The 13,540-nt window shown below is 33.9% G+C and overlaps 1 protein-coding gene and 1 long non-coding RNA gene across 24 annotated transcripts in view; one reads left to right on the plus strand and one right to left on the minus strand.

The window, feature by feature from the left end:
* GPHN (gephyrin) overlaps positions 1-13,540 on the plus strand; it is a 625,629-nt gene that overhangs the window by 516,954 nt on the left and 95,135 nt on the right. The gene's annotated exons all lie outside the window — the stretch shown is intronic.
* Positions 1-13,540, minus strand: part of LOC140640129 (uncharacterized) — a 142,984-nt gene that overhangs the window by 26,392 nt on the left and 103,052 nt on the right. For 4 of the 8 annotated variants that reach the window (XR_012036801.1, XR_012036800.1, XR_012036791.1 and 1 more), the window contains 2 exons: positions 8,435-8,587; positions 7,687-7,738 (listed from right to left, as the gene is read on the minus strand). This is a non-coding gene — a long non-coding RNA (uncharacterized lncRNA). Of the gene's footprint in view, positions 1-7,686; positions 7,739-8,434; positions 8,588-13,540 lie in introns of those variants that run through there. The other 4 variants (XR_012036803.1, XR_012036792.1, XR_012036789.1 and 1 more) reach the window with 2 other exon arrangements.

A 13,540-nucleotide genomic window follows, 5' to 3' on the forward strand; every position in this document is an offset into this window, starting at 1 on the left:
GCAGCTTTTCCATCAGCACTTGCTGCTTCACCTTGCACTTTGATGTTATGGAGACGGCTTCTTTCCTTAAACGTCATGAACCAGCCTGTATTAGTTTTTAGACTTTTCTTCTGCAGCCTCCTCACCTGTCTCAGCCTTCACAGAATTGAAGAGAATTTGAGCCTTGCTCTGGATTGCTTTGGCTTAAAGGGAATGCTGTGGCTGATTTGATCTTTAATCCAGAACCTACATAGGTCATTTTTATTTCTACTAGATGCACCTCTAACTTACTGAATTTCATCTTTCAATCACTGAGTAAAAAAAGTATGGGGAGTGGGGACTGATCAGCCTTTACTGTTCTCTGAAATTCTAAATATTTTGCCTATGCAAATTCTGACACCTACAGTTAGAGAAACCTAAGAGGAGACCCCATGTTTTCTAAGAAATGTCCAGAACCACTGAATCTGTGAAGCAGTTAGTAACTGTAACATCTCTAAAAAAATTTTTTTTTGTCTGAGAAGAATCAACAATAGTTCCAGAAAACTAAGGATAAACATGTACAGAAATGCTAGAAGTGATTGCTGTCAAAATTAGAGACATGGGGTAAACTCTATGAAGGATTTTTTTAGAGTATAAAACATGAAATACTTAGACTATTACAGAAAGTAGGTATTTTAGAGATCATGTAGTCTCTCTTATTCTAAAGATGAGGGAATTGAAAACCAAAGAAGTGTAATAATGTTCTTATTATTGGACACAGGATTATGATTGAAACCTATGCTATAACCTAGGATTCTTGACTTCTAGTCTGTTCCTCATTCCACTACCCTATACTACATCTCAAATCAATATGAAAATTATTCTTCTAAAACAAGTGCCTAGATGTGCATGTATGTGTACTGTTTGTTTTAATCTGTTTGGGCTGCAGATGGATTTTCTGTTGCCTCTGATCTATTCTTTAGCATATGTACTATTTTCAGCTCCTATCTGCAAGTAAGGCCTTTCAGGCCTTATGCTCCACCATAAATGCTTTTCTTTTGTTTCTTGGGAGAGGCATACCTGGCATAACAATAGATGGTAGCATTTGTAAGACTACCATATGTGATTCACCCTCTTTGCTTGTAAAATGCATGACATGAATAAATTACAACTTTATACTTGGTATGGCAGCAGCTACTTTGAGTAAGGCAGATTAAAATATTCAGACCCATTCCCTGTTATTCCCAGTCCCTTTCAGTTAACACTGGAAAAACTTGAGCTTTCAATAGAAATAATTCTGCTTTTTTAGTAGTATTATTTTAGATTACAAGCTCTAGGCTTTCTTATTTAAGATTACATGACCAGGGGCACATGGGTAGCTCAGTGGTTGAACAGCTGCCTTTGACTCGAGTCACGGTCTCAGGGTCCTGGGATTGAGTCCTGCATCGGGCTCCCCACAGGGAGCCTGCTTCTCCCTCTGCCTAGGTCTTTGCCTCTCTCTCTCTCTCTCTGTCTCTCATGAATGGATAGGTGAAATCTTAAAAAAAAAAAAAAGAAGAAGGAAGGAAGGAAGGAAAGAAAAAGAAAAAGAAAGAAAGAAAGAAAGAAAGAAAGAAAGAAAGAAAGAAAGAAAGAAAGAAAGAAAGAAAGAAAAGAAAGAAAGAAAGAAAAGAAAGAAAGAAAGAAAAGAAGAGGACGGGAGGGGAGGGGAGGGGAGGAGAGGAGAGGAGAGGAAAGAAATTACGTGACCAAAGATTTCAGCATTTCCGACTTGGGTTCTTTGTTTTTTTCTAGTCAAGGAACCTTAAAGCTTTCCTATTGGAAGAAGTTTGAGACAGGGAAATATCTCTTTTAGATTGCTGACCACACCAAAGGGACTTTCTCCCTGTCTCTAACTTAATAGTTAAATAACTGCCTAATTCAGGTGGTAATCTAAAGCAGAAATTCACTGCCCTCTAGAAGAAATGCAGAAGCTCCTGATTCCAAGCTATACATGATTCTAACCAAAGTGGTCACAAGTCATGCTAGGAATTCATTAACTCCTCCTGACAGTTCAGAGGCTCTGAGAATATAAGGAAAAAGAAAGTAAGGTGTACTGAAAGGAGCTTTGCCATTAAACATACTTAATATTTACCTTGCTTTACTTTTTAAGTGTCTAAGAGATGTTGAGCAAGCTACGAGGATCATTTCCCTCATACATTAAAAATAGAAATCATGTGTACGTAAAGTCATTGTGAAGTTCTATTGAGATAATAGTATATATAAATCATCTAGTTTTTCTAAGCTGTCATATTTGGAATTTAGTAACTGATTCCCTTCCCTTCCATCTCCATGTTGGAATTCTAAGATCATGGCCTTAGCATTTGTAAATTACAAAATCAAAGCTAGAATTCCATGGCTCAGCTGCATTTGTTGATCCACATTAACAATCTCTGGATCCCTGTGTGGTTTGTTGTAATCAGATTTACATTCCATCCATCCAGGTCATTCAGACCTGTGCTTCCTATCTCATTAGAAAATTAACCTAAACAATTTTCACTGTTTTTCTGCTTATCTCTGGTTGAGTTTTATAAAATTAAAGCAGAGAATTGAGATAGTTCAAATATTTCAAGTGAAAGCATGTATTTTCATTATCCAATTACTGCCTCCAGTAAGGTCTTCACCTGGGATAATCCTATTTACCTGAAGATATCTCCTGGGGATTGATCTATAGTGGCATTTGCTGTAGGTTTTTCCATCAGTGTGGCCATTTGAATTCATTTATAATTCCCTTCAGATAGTCTCATCTCTTTAGGTTCTTTAGTCCATAAATTTCATTACACCTTTAAAATGTGTACATATAAAATAAAATAAAATAAAATAAAATAAAATAAAATAAAATAAAATATGTACATATCATTAAATTTATGGTTCTGATTACATCATTCCCTTTATATTTCTCCCTGCATTCCTCAAATATGAATATCCCTATCTATATATTTGTGATGTATGTATGTGCGTGTATGTGTGTGTAATCATAATGTCTAGAAAATTATGCTGTTTTTCATATCCAAAGATTATAATTATATTGCCAGTCTATTATCTGTGTGCTCTCAGGTGCTTTTTTTGCCCCCCAGTATTGTGGATATACCATATGTGTGCTCTTATCACGATATTCACAATGCCTCTTTGCGTGGGGGTGTTATTTTTATAGTTATATAATTGAGTAAAATTAATTCACATAGGAATCAGACGTATAACATCGGCCTAATTAACCCAATGTTGCAAGCAGACGGACTAATCTTCCTATTTCATACTTCCTTCTATGCATACCATCATATATTTCCATATAAGTATCCTCTTTTCTTACGTAAGGTATATTATAAATATATCTCACTTTAAGCAATTTCGATAGAAAATAATTCAATAATAATTTAATCAAAAAAAACCTTAGAAGAAATTTTAATATGATTTTTAAATTGATTTACTCAGCTTTTATTGAATATATCTAAGGTTAAAACAAGATACGGTCTTTAAATATTATTCTTAGTTTCCCATTCTTTTTGGATATCTCATTATCTTTTCACATTTTAAATATACATACTTTATTTGCATAATTTATTTAGCATTCTTTTTTTCAGTATCTACTTTAAAGTGCCATAATATATATTAATACCATTAAGTTAGGATTCAGAATATGTTTCCGTTAAAATGGAACAAAAGCAGAAAATTTTTTGTTAGAAAATTTTTAAGAAGGAAGCATCAAAATATTTTATTCCTACAGTGATCAAAATTTGAAAGAAAGCTATCACTTTTAGAAGTGAGAACTCATTTCTATTCGTAATTAATATATTAGTAGAATTATAAAAATTCTTGTAAATATACAAGATTTTTCCAAACTAAGGGAAAGAAAATTAGTACAAATGAAAAGAGACAAACTTAAAACTTAAGTGGCCAGAAAAGATTTGCCAGTACCAGCAAGAGAATAGCCAGGAATAAAAACTTGACAATAGCTTTGTGTTTTAAGTTTGGATTGATTAACTTATGCTCAGAGCACCTTTTTGACTGTTTGGTCAGGTAAAGACTTTTCCTGGCAGGTGTTCAACTGACCCCAAGCAGCATGGGCTTTGCATCAGAAAAAAACAAAATAATCTTTAATTTAATTGTGAGATAAAAGCATAGGAAGAAAATCTGAGACACAAGGATTTTCTTAAAATCAACAGTGCTTTTTGTAATGTATCTGAATGTGTATAAGAATGAAACAGATTTGCAATTTTTAATTGTTTTTTCTGAAAATATAATTTATTTAAATGGTTAAAAATCTTATATCTCTGTTTCTAGAAACTCCTTTTCTACAGAATCCTGATGTCCTTCGTTAACTTGCTAAATGAAAAATAATCATCTAGGGGATGCCTTGGGTGGCTCAGTGGTTGGGCATGTGACTTCAGCTCAGGGCATGATCCTGGAGTCCTGGGATTGAATCCTGCATCAGGCTCCCTGCAGGGGGAGCCTGCTTCTCCTCCTCCTGCATGTGTCTCTGCCTCTCTCTGTGTCTCTCATGAATAAATGAATAGAATCTTTAAAAAAGAATAATAATAATAAATTAACATTTTGTTTATCATTTGGAAGCAGCATTGATTCAGTGATACTATTGAGTCTTGAAACTATAATGCCTTACTAATTTCCTTACTTTGATTTTAGCCATATTGAAATAAGCCACCAGTAGTTTTCCAAGTCAGTATCATACTTGGCACTTTTGTTATTTATGTCTTCTTGCATTACATGTAAGAGCTTTATTTTATCATGCTTTTTTTTCTTTTTATAAAATACTTCTTGCATGTTACCTTTTCCCTTTCTTTTAATAACCACTATAATATCCTAATATAGAACCAATGTTGAAAAAGCTTGGAATTATTTTTAGGATACTAGGATATGTAATTCAAAATTATGGAAATTAGATTAAAAGCTTTATTTTCTGTGGAGCATTTGACAATTTATGAGACAGTGATTAAGTAATTAGTAATAAAGAAAAGTTTAAATTGTTCAAACTATAGAAAGAAAATTTTGTTTATTTGTTTGTACCAAACCGTGACCCTTTGGACGTAAATGCTACCCGTTTATCAGTGACACTCTATTTATTTGACCTGGGTTTGGCAAGGTTTCTGTCATTAAATACTAAAAGAAGTAAGCACTTACTCTTAATTGAAACATTTTCTGTAACCTTAAGAACATTTTTTTTAAAAGTACTTCCCTAAAAAATTTCTTATTCTAGACAAGTTAAATACTTTTTACAAAAAAAAAAAAAAATACTTTTTACAGTTACACAGTTGCTATTTTTAAAACTTAATATTTTATATGTAGAAAATAATATACGTAACAAAGATACAGTTTATGGTACTCAATAATAAAATAGACATAATGAAACCATAACACAACTTAAAAATTGATTTATTACCAATTGCATTGCATCTTTTTGTGTTGCTATACCATGACAATCATTTCTGGTAATCATAACATTTGCAGTTATTCCAAACTCTATAACTTGGCACAAAGCTTCTTTTTTATTTTATGACATAAGAACCATAATGTAATTCTTTACTCATCACACTGGCAGGTAATGAGTCATCCCTAGATGGAAAAATACAAATATACAACATAATGCCACTTTGAACAAGCTATGTATTTTAAAAGCATAGAAATTTTTATTATACTATTCCATAACCATGAGTTATGGGTTTTCTTTATTCTATGGTTTATTCTTTATTCTAGAGTAACTAGAGAATAATTAATTTACTTGTTTTCATTAAAGGGATATTCAGGGCAGCCCGGGTGGCTCAGTGGTTTAGTGCCGCCTTCAGCCCAGGGCATGATCCTGGGGATCCGGGATCGAGTTCCGCGGCGGGCTCCCTGCGTGGAGCCTGCTTCTCCCTCTGCCTGTGTCTCTCTCTGTCTCTCATGAATAAATAAATAAAATCTTAAAAATAAACAAATAAAGGGATATTCACTTCTCAATCATTCACCCCTTTCAGTTTATACATATGAAACTTTCACAAATGAAAGCTGTAATGCATAAATGAGATCTATAATGTCTAGTCTTTCATGTACAATGCAGATGTGGAGAAAAAATTTTATTAGAATAGGCTTGAGGGTTAAATATTTAGTGTCTGTTAAATAATCATGAAGTATTCTGAATATGCTATATTCATTTTAAGTTGTTTTTTTTTTTTTTAATGTGGTAACAACCCAAATCTGCATATGTTACATTCACCTTTCCTCTTAATCCCTACCCCTAACATTGTTCCTACCAATAGTCATTTGGCCTGAGGAAGTATATGTACCAAGACTGCCTTCTCAAGTGTTTTGGTGAACACAATGGATAGCTATTAAGTCAAAGTAGTCTTTGTAGCTTCTCATATAGATTGGAAGAGATGGTAGTTTTTAAATGTTGCAGTATCAATGCTGTCACAATGAAGTTAAACTTTTGAAGAATGTATAATCATCAGCAAACTGACTTATATCCTTGTTTTGTATGGGGAAGTCTTAGGTAGTATCTTTTCTTTTCAGCTTTCTGTTACCTACCACATTCGTCCTAAACTCTTGATTCGAAAAACTGATAGTGTCTTAGTTACCTAAAATGAGGATAAGAAGTCCATTTCTTGGACCACTGAAGTCAAGAGTTTCCCCTTGACTTCTTCCAAAGCCTTCTTAGAACTCCTATATCCAAAAGCCACTCGGGTATCCTAACATCCTACTTTAGACAGTAAGAAAAAAAGCATTATCTGAACCAGAATAAATCCCCAACCAAATAAATTAAATATTTTACTTTTACCATTTAGAGACTACGTTTGGATTCAGTTCTTACAAATCATACTCAACTTTATAAATAACTCTTTTTATTTCTTTCTATATATGTCCAGTGTCAACTGTCTGAATCTGTAAACTCTTTCTGAAGATATTTTTTAGGCCAGTCATCCCAGTGTAAAAAAGCTAGCACCCCAAAGGGTAGAGAGTTTGTTAATGACTGTCATCATGTGGGGAGCTAACTTATATATATATGAGTATCTTGCTAACAACATAAGGATTCTATCACCTTTTAACCAAGCACGCCATCACTGTCTTCTTGTAGCACAAGTGAGCATACTACACAAAACAGTATAGATCATCAGCCACTCTTTTCCAGTCCTTTCTTTTTATCAATCTCTTGAGATCACTTAATTGTATATATATAGACAAGGGTCCCCAAAGATACATAGCCCTACATTTAAGATTTTTTATCTCCACAGAATCTAGAAATATGCATTTATTGTTATCTTCATCAAATTTAATTCTGTATTACACAGAACTTAGAGAATATTGTGTGTGGGAAAATATAGAACAGAATGGACATAACATTCTCAGATTCTCATAGCAGAACAATAGCTTCTTGGCATACTGTCTAACTTTCTATAACTGAAATTCTCAGTGGAGACTATGAAGAGCTATAAACTCACACTATCAAATATTCCTAAGAAAGCATATTAATTATATATTGTGGAAGCTGTCTTTTACTTAATATAAGTGGGGCTCTCATTGGTTTGGAGACTGGGAAAAAGGAATTTTGCTCATATTTTCCTGAAATTTTATCTTTTAGTAAGACCTTTAGCTCTCACAGCTTTAGCTTTCTCTAGCAAATTATAAACTTAAAACAGTCATACTATCTAATTGAGAAGTTAGTGCTGCCTGGTTCCATCCAAGCTTGAAGGCTGAGGCTCTCTAAAATCACATGCTCAAAGTTTATTCAACACCGATACTGAGGATCCACCTATAGGCAAAGAGAAGGGGTGGTTTAACTGTAGATAAGTGTATGTAGGAATGTCCCACGTCGTTTGCAGCACTGCTATGTACTCTTTAAGTTACCAAATCATTCGGTCAGACAATGAATAAGTCTAATATTTACTCTTTGAAAGAGCTATCCATTGTTTGTTTAGTCCTTAACCCTACTACAAGATATGGATATAGTTGCTTGTGTAGCTGAGAGGTATATCTGACATATATTCCTTCTTTTTTCTTATATTTCTGCCAACTGTAGCCCGGACCATTTTTCAATCATTTGCATATTTTTCTCCCAATCCTTTCCTTGCCCTAGGCTTTTAGACCAAAACTTGAGGTAATGCATGTTTTTTTGTCTTTGAAGAAACTTAATCTCTGATCTTAACTTGATACCACATTCAAAATCAGAATTAATCCAGTAGGGATCAAATTTATCTTAAAAATAATAACCCTGGGCAGCCCAGGCGGCTCCGCGGTTTAGCGCCGCCTTCAGTGCAAGGCGTGATCCCGGAGACGAGTCCCGCCTCGGGCTTCCTGCATGGAGCATGCTTCTCCCTCTGCCTGTTTCTCCCTGTGTCTCTGCCTCTCTCTCTGCCTCTCTCTCTCTCTCTCTCTCTCTCTCTCTTTCTCTCTCTCTCTCATGAGTAAGTAAAAATAAAATCTTATAAATAAATAAATAAATACATACCCTTGGACAGCCCTGTGGCCCAGCGGTTTGGCGCTGCCTTCAGCCCAGAGTGTGATCCTAGAGACCTGGGACCGAGATCGAGTCCCACGTTGGACTCCCTGCGTGGAGCCTGCTTCTCCCTCTGCTTGTGTCTCTGCCAATCTCTCTCTGTGTCTGTCATGAATAAATAAATAAAATCTTTAAAAAAAAATAACAACTCTTGTATTTAACATGAGTCCAAAATAAAAAGCTGGCTTAATTCTATTTATTATTAAATTTATATTAGTAACCTTAATTAAATGTGAAGCATTTCTTTCCAGATGAAAAATGTTATTTTTCTTTCCATGATATTTGGAAGTCCATAAAGACCAGATGGTATATGTGTGCTACAAATAATGACTTTTCTTGGGTTTTCTAAATATAGTTATATGCTAAAATGAGATAAATATTCTTATTCTTTTATAAAAGCTATTACCATTGCCCTTTGAGATATAACTCATATGCTATTCACCCACTTAAAGTATATAGTTCAGGGCTTTTAGTATATTCACAGATATGTACAGCCACCACCACAGTCAATTTTAGAATGTTTTCATCACCTCACAAGAATCCTAAACCTTGCTAGCTCTCATCCTCCTCCTAACCCTTCATCACCCCCATTCAGCCCTTGGTAACTACCAGTGTACTTTCTACTGTAAATTTACCTATTCTGAACATTTCATAGAGTGGGATCATACAACATGTGGTCTTTTGGACTATATTCTTCTACCTAGCATAGTATTTTCAGGATCCATCCATGTTGTAATATGTATCAGTACCTCATTCATTTTTTTATTGCAATAAAAACCACATTAACATAAAACTTATCATCTTAACCATTATTAATTGTATAATTCTGTGGCATTAAGTACATTCACACTGTTGTGAAACATATCTCCAGAACTTTTTCATACTGGATATCTGAAACTCTATACCCATTAGACAACTCCCTTTTTCCTCTCATCCCAGCCCCTAGTAACCACCATTCTACTTTCTGTTGCTAAGAATTTGACTACTTTATATATCTCATATAAGTGGAATTATGCACTATTTATCTTTTTGTGGCTGATTTATTTTACTTAGCATAATGTCCTCAAGGTCTATGCATGTTGTATCATGTGACAGTTCATAAATATGTACACCACACTTTGTTTATCCGTTCATCCATTGATGAACATTTGGGCTGCTTCCACCTCTTTACTATTATGAATAGTGCTACTATGAACATGAGTGTGAAAATGTTTCTTTGAGATGCTGCTTTCAACTCTTTTGGTTACATATCCAGAAGTAGAATTGATGGACCATATGCTATTTCTATTTTTAATTTTTTCAGGAACCTTCTGATTTTCAGTGGTGGTTGCACTATTTTACAATTCTACCAAGAGTGTACAGGGTTCCAGTTTCTCCACATTCTCCTCAAAACTTGTTAGTTTCTGCTTTGTTTTGTTTTGTTTTTATAATAGCCATCCTAATGGGAGTGAGGTGATAGCTCATTGGGTTTTTATTTTCATTTTTCTAATGATTAATGATGTTGAGCATCTTCTCAAATGTTGTCGACTATTTGTATATCATTTTTTGGAGAAACGTCTGTTCAGATATTTTGCCCACTTTTAATTGTGTTATTTGATCTTTTTGTTATTGAGTTATAGAAGTTCTTTATTTTTTTATTTTTTTAAGACTTTATTTGTTTATTCATGAGAGACACGGAGAGAGAGAGAGGCAGAGACACAGGCAGAGGGAGAAGCAGGCCCCATGCAGAGAGCCCGACATGGGACTCGATCCCGTTCTCCAGGATCAAACCCTGAGCTGATGGCGGCGCTAAACTGCTGAGCCACCCGGGCTGCCCTATAGGAGTTCTTTATATATTCAAGACATTACCTATCAGATATATGATTTGCGACTATATTCTCCCATTCCATAGATTGCCTTTTCACTCTGTTGATTGTGTCTTTTAATGCACAAAACTTTTTTTTCCTATATAATCTTTTCTTTTAGTTTTTTTTGGTTTTAATTCCAGTACAGTTAACACATAGTGTTATATTAGTTTCAGGTGTACAACATAATGATTCATTAATTCTATACATTACTCAGTGCTCATCATGATAAGTGTACTCTTTAATCCCCATCACCATCACCTATCTTACCCATCCTTCTACCCACCTCCCCTCTGGTAACCTTCAGTTTGTTCTGTATAGTTAAGAGTCTTTCTTGGTGTGTGTCTCTCTTTTTTTTTTCCATTGTTCATTTGTTTTGTTTCTTAAATTCCACGTATGAATGAAATCATATGGTATTTGTCTTTTTCTAGCTGACTTACTTCGCTTAGCATTATACTCTCTAGCTCCATCCATGTTGTTGAAAATGGCAAGATTTCATTCTTTTTATGACTGAATAATATTCCATTGTATACATTGTAATATACACCACATCTTTATCCATTCATCTGTTGGTAGACACTTGGACTGCTTGCATAATTTGGCTATTATAAATAATGCTGCAATAAACATAGAGGTACATGTATCCCTTTGAACTAGTGTTTTTGTATTTTGGGGATAAATACCCAGCAGTGATGCACAAAAGTTTTTAAGTGTGATGTAGCTCCATTTGTCTGTTTCCTTTAGTTGCCTGTGCCTTCAGTGTCATACTCAAGAAATCATTGCCAAAACCAAGAAATAGACTCTTAACATAGAAAACAAACTAGATGGCTACCAGAAGAGAGGTGGGTAGGGGAGTGGGTTAAATAGGTGAAGGAAATGAAGGAGTGCATTTGTGATGATGAGCATCAGGTGATGTATGGGAATATTGAATCACTATATTATACACTTGAAACTAATATTACATTGTGTAATATAACTGTGTAACTAACTGGAATTTAAATAAAAACTTAAAAAAAAAACTGAGGCCTACTTACATTGTTAGGAGAAATGTTTCATTATAAAATCAGAAAATATTTGAAAAAATAAAACATTTTATCTGTTCATCACCATTATAAAAAAAATCACTGCCAAATCCAATATCATAAAGTTGTCCTCTATCTTTTCTTTTTTTTTCTATCTTTTCTTTTAAGAATGTTATAGTTTTAGGTTTTATATTTAGTTCTTTACTCCATTTTGAGTAATTTTTATACATGGTGTAAGAGTCCAACTTCATTCTTTGTATGTGGATATCCAGTTTTCCCAACACCACCATTTGTTGAAAAGACTGTCCTTTCCCCATTGAAGACCATTTGACCCTTATTGAAGATCACTTGACTGTATGAACAAAAGTTTATTTCTGGACTATTCTATTCCATTTGTATTAGTTAGGGTTCTCAGAGAAACAGAACCCATAGGATATATATCTATATTATGATATTTATTGTGAGGAATTGACTCACATGATTATGGATGCTGAAAAGTCTCATGATATGCCACCTGTGAGCCGAAGACCCAGGAAAACCAGTTATTTTATAACTGGAAATTTATGCTTAATTTCCTTGTGCTATCTTTGATTAACTGCTACTACTACTAAGCTATTCAAAACTCCAGCAAAGTCATTGTTTTAGGAGCTGAGCTAGGGTAGTTTACATTTTCATGAACTACCCCAGGCCAGATTAGTTCCAGGCAGGAAGCCCCAGGGAGTTTATTGTGTTCCTGGGCAAATGCTATGGGGCTAACCCCATCAGGGATTACTTTATAGTTTCAGGTTTGTTTGGGAGTTAATATTGTATAAGTGAATCCAAACTAGACTCTCTGGTTTTACCACTTCCCTGGTCTTACTAAATACAAGTCCATAGCTCCAGGATAGCTCCAGAATAGCTACAACCCTCTAGGAATATCTGAAGCTAGAATCTGCTAAGAAATTCACCCTTCCAATTCAGCTATCACCTCCCTAAAAGGAAAGAGTTAATAACACTATCAGTATTGATCAGAGTTAAATTAAAAATTTCTCTGTACTTACTTCTTCTAGGTTCTGGGATCTGGAAATCAGAGGCCTTAGGTGGCAAGAAGGACAAAGTCAAAAACAAAAAACACACAAAGACACCCATCCAACTCTGGAAATAATGGAGTGTTCTAAATTATATGAACATCTCATGTAAATCAAATCCTGTATTACTTATAGTCTTTGGAGACAAGCTTGATTTTTTTTTCCTTCCCCTCTTCTTTCTTCTCCACCTTCTATTTATTATTATTTTGCCTCTTTGAAATAGTAATAATAATTAAGACAGATTCTGATTAGAAGACTTAAGAAATTGATCATGACTCTTGAAACTTTTATTCTAGCTCAAATTCCTAGGCTTTAGCTGAAAATGGTAAAACATCCAGAGTAGTTTGAATAGTCCTTTCACAAGACAGGTTACTGGTCTTCTGCTTATTTATAATCACTAATTTTTTTAGGGTAAATTTTGTTAGAATTTTATTAAAAGCCAAAAGCAAAGGCTAAAATTCCTTTTGTTTACGTTTCTCCTCTTAAGGAAAACTTTCTTAATTTAAAAATGGCATTTGATCATTATAAAAAATTTGGAAATTTTCAGAAAGTATAACAAAGGAAATAAAAATCATACATAATTTTAACATACTAACATAACAAATGCTTTATATTTTCATATATGCATGCCCTTCTCATCTTTTTCTATTGGCATGTACACATTATATACTACATATACAGTTCTGCATGTATTTTAAATATGTGTCTTAAGAATTTTCCTGGTCAATGAATATTCTTCATGAATATTACATTAACCTGCATTAATATGATAGTATTTTATCATAAGGATAGATCATTGTCTATGTAATTTCTATATTATTGATCTTTTTATTTCTTTACTATCCTCGCTAATGTAAGCCACTAAAAATAAACATGTGCATAGAGATTTATCTGTTTTCTTAGGATAGATTTCTAGAAGTGAAATTACTGGATCAACAAATATGAAAATGTTCAAAAATTGGCTTTTTAAAGAAAGTCATCTTTGGGTAGTTAAAGGATTAACGACACAACAAATTGAACACATCTTTGATGACTGTGTAGCTGCTCATATTCAAATAATCTCTGTAAGCATAGCTATTAATTGAATCTAATCTTTCATTTCAAACACAAGGATACGTGTCTTCC

Source organism: Canis lupus, chromosome 9 (assembly GCF_048164855.1).
Source record: "Canis lupus baileyi chromosome 9, mCanLup2.hap1, whole genome shotgun sequence".
In the NCBI taxonomy this organism is placed as follows: domain Eukaryota; kingdom Metazoa; phylum Chordata; class Mammalia; order Carnivora; family Canidae; genus Canis; species Canis lupus.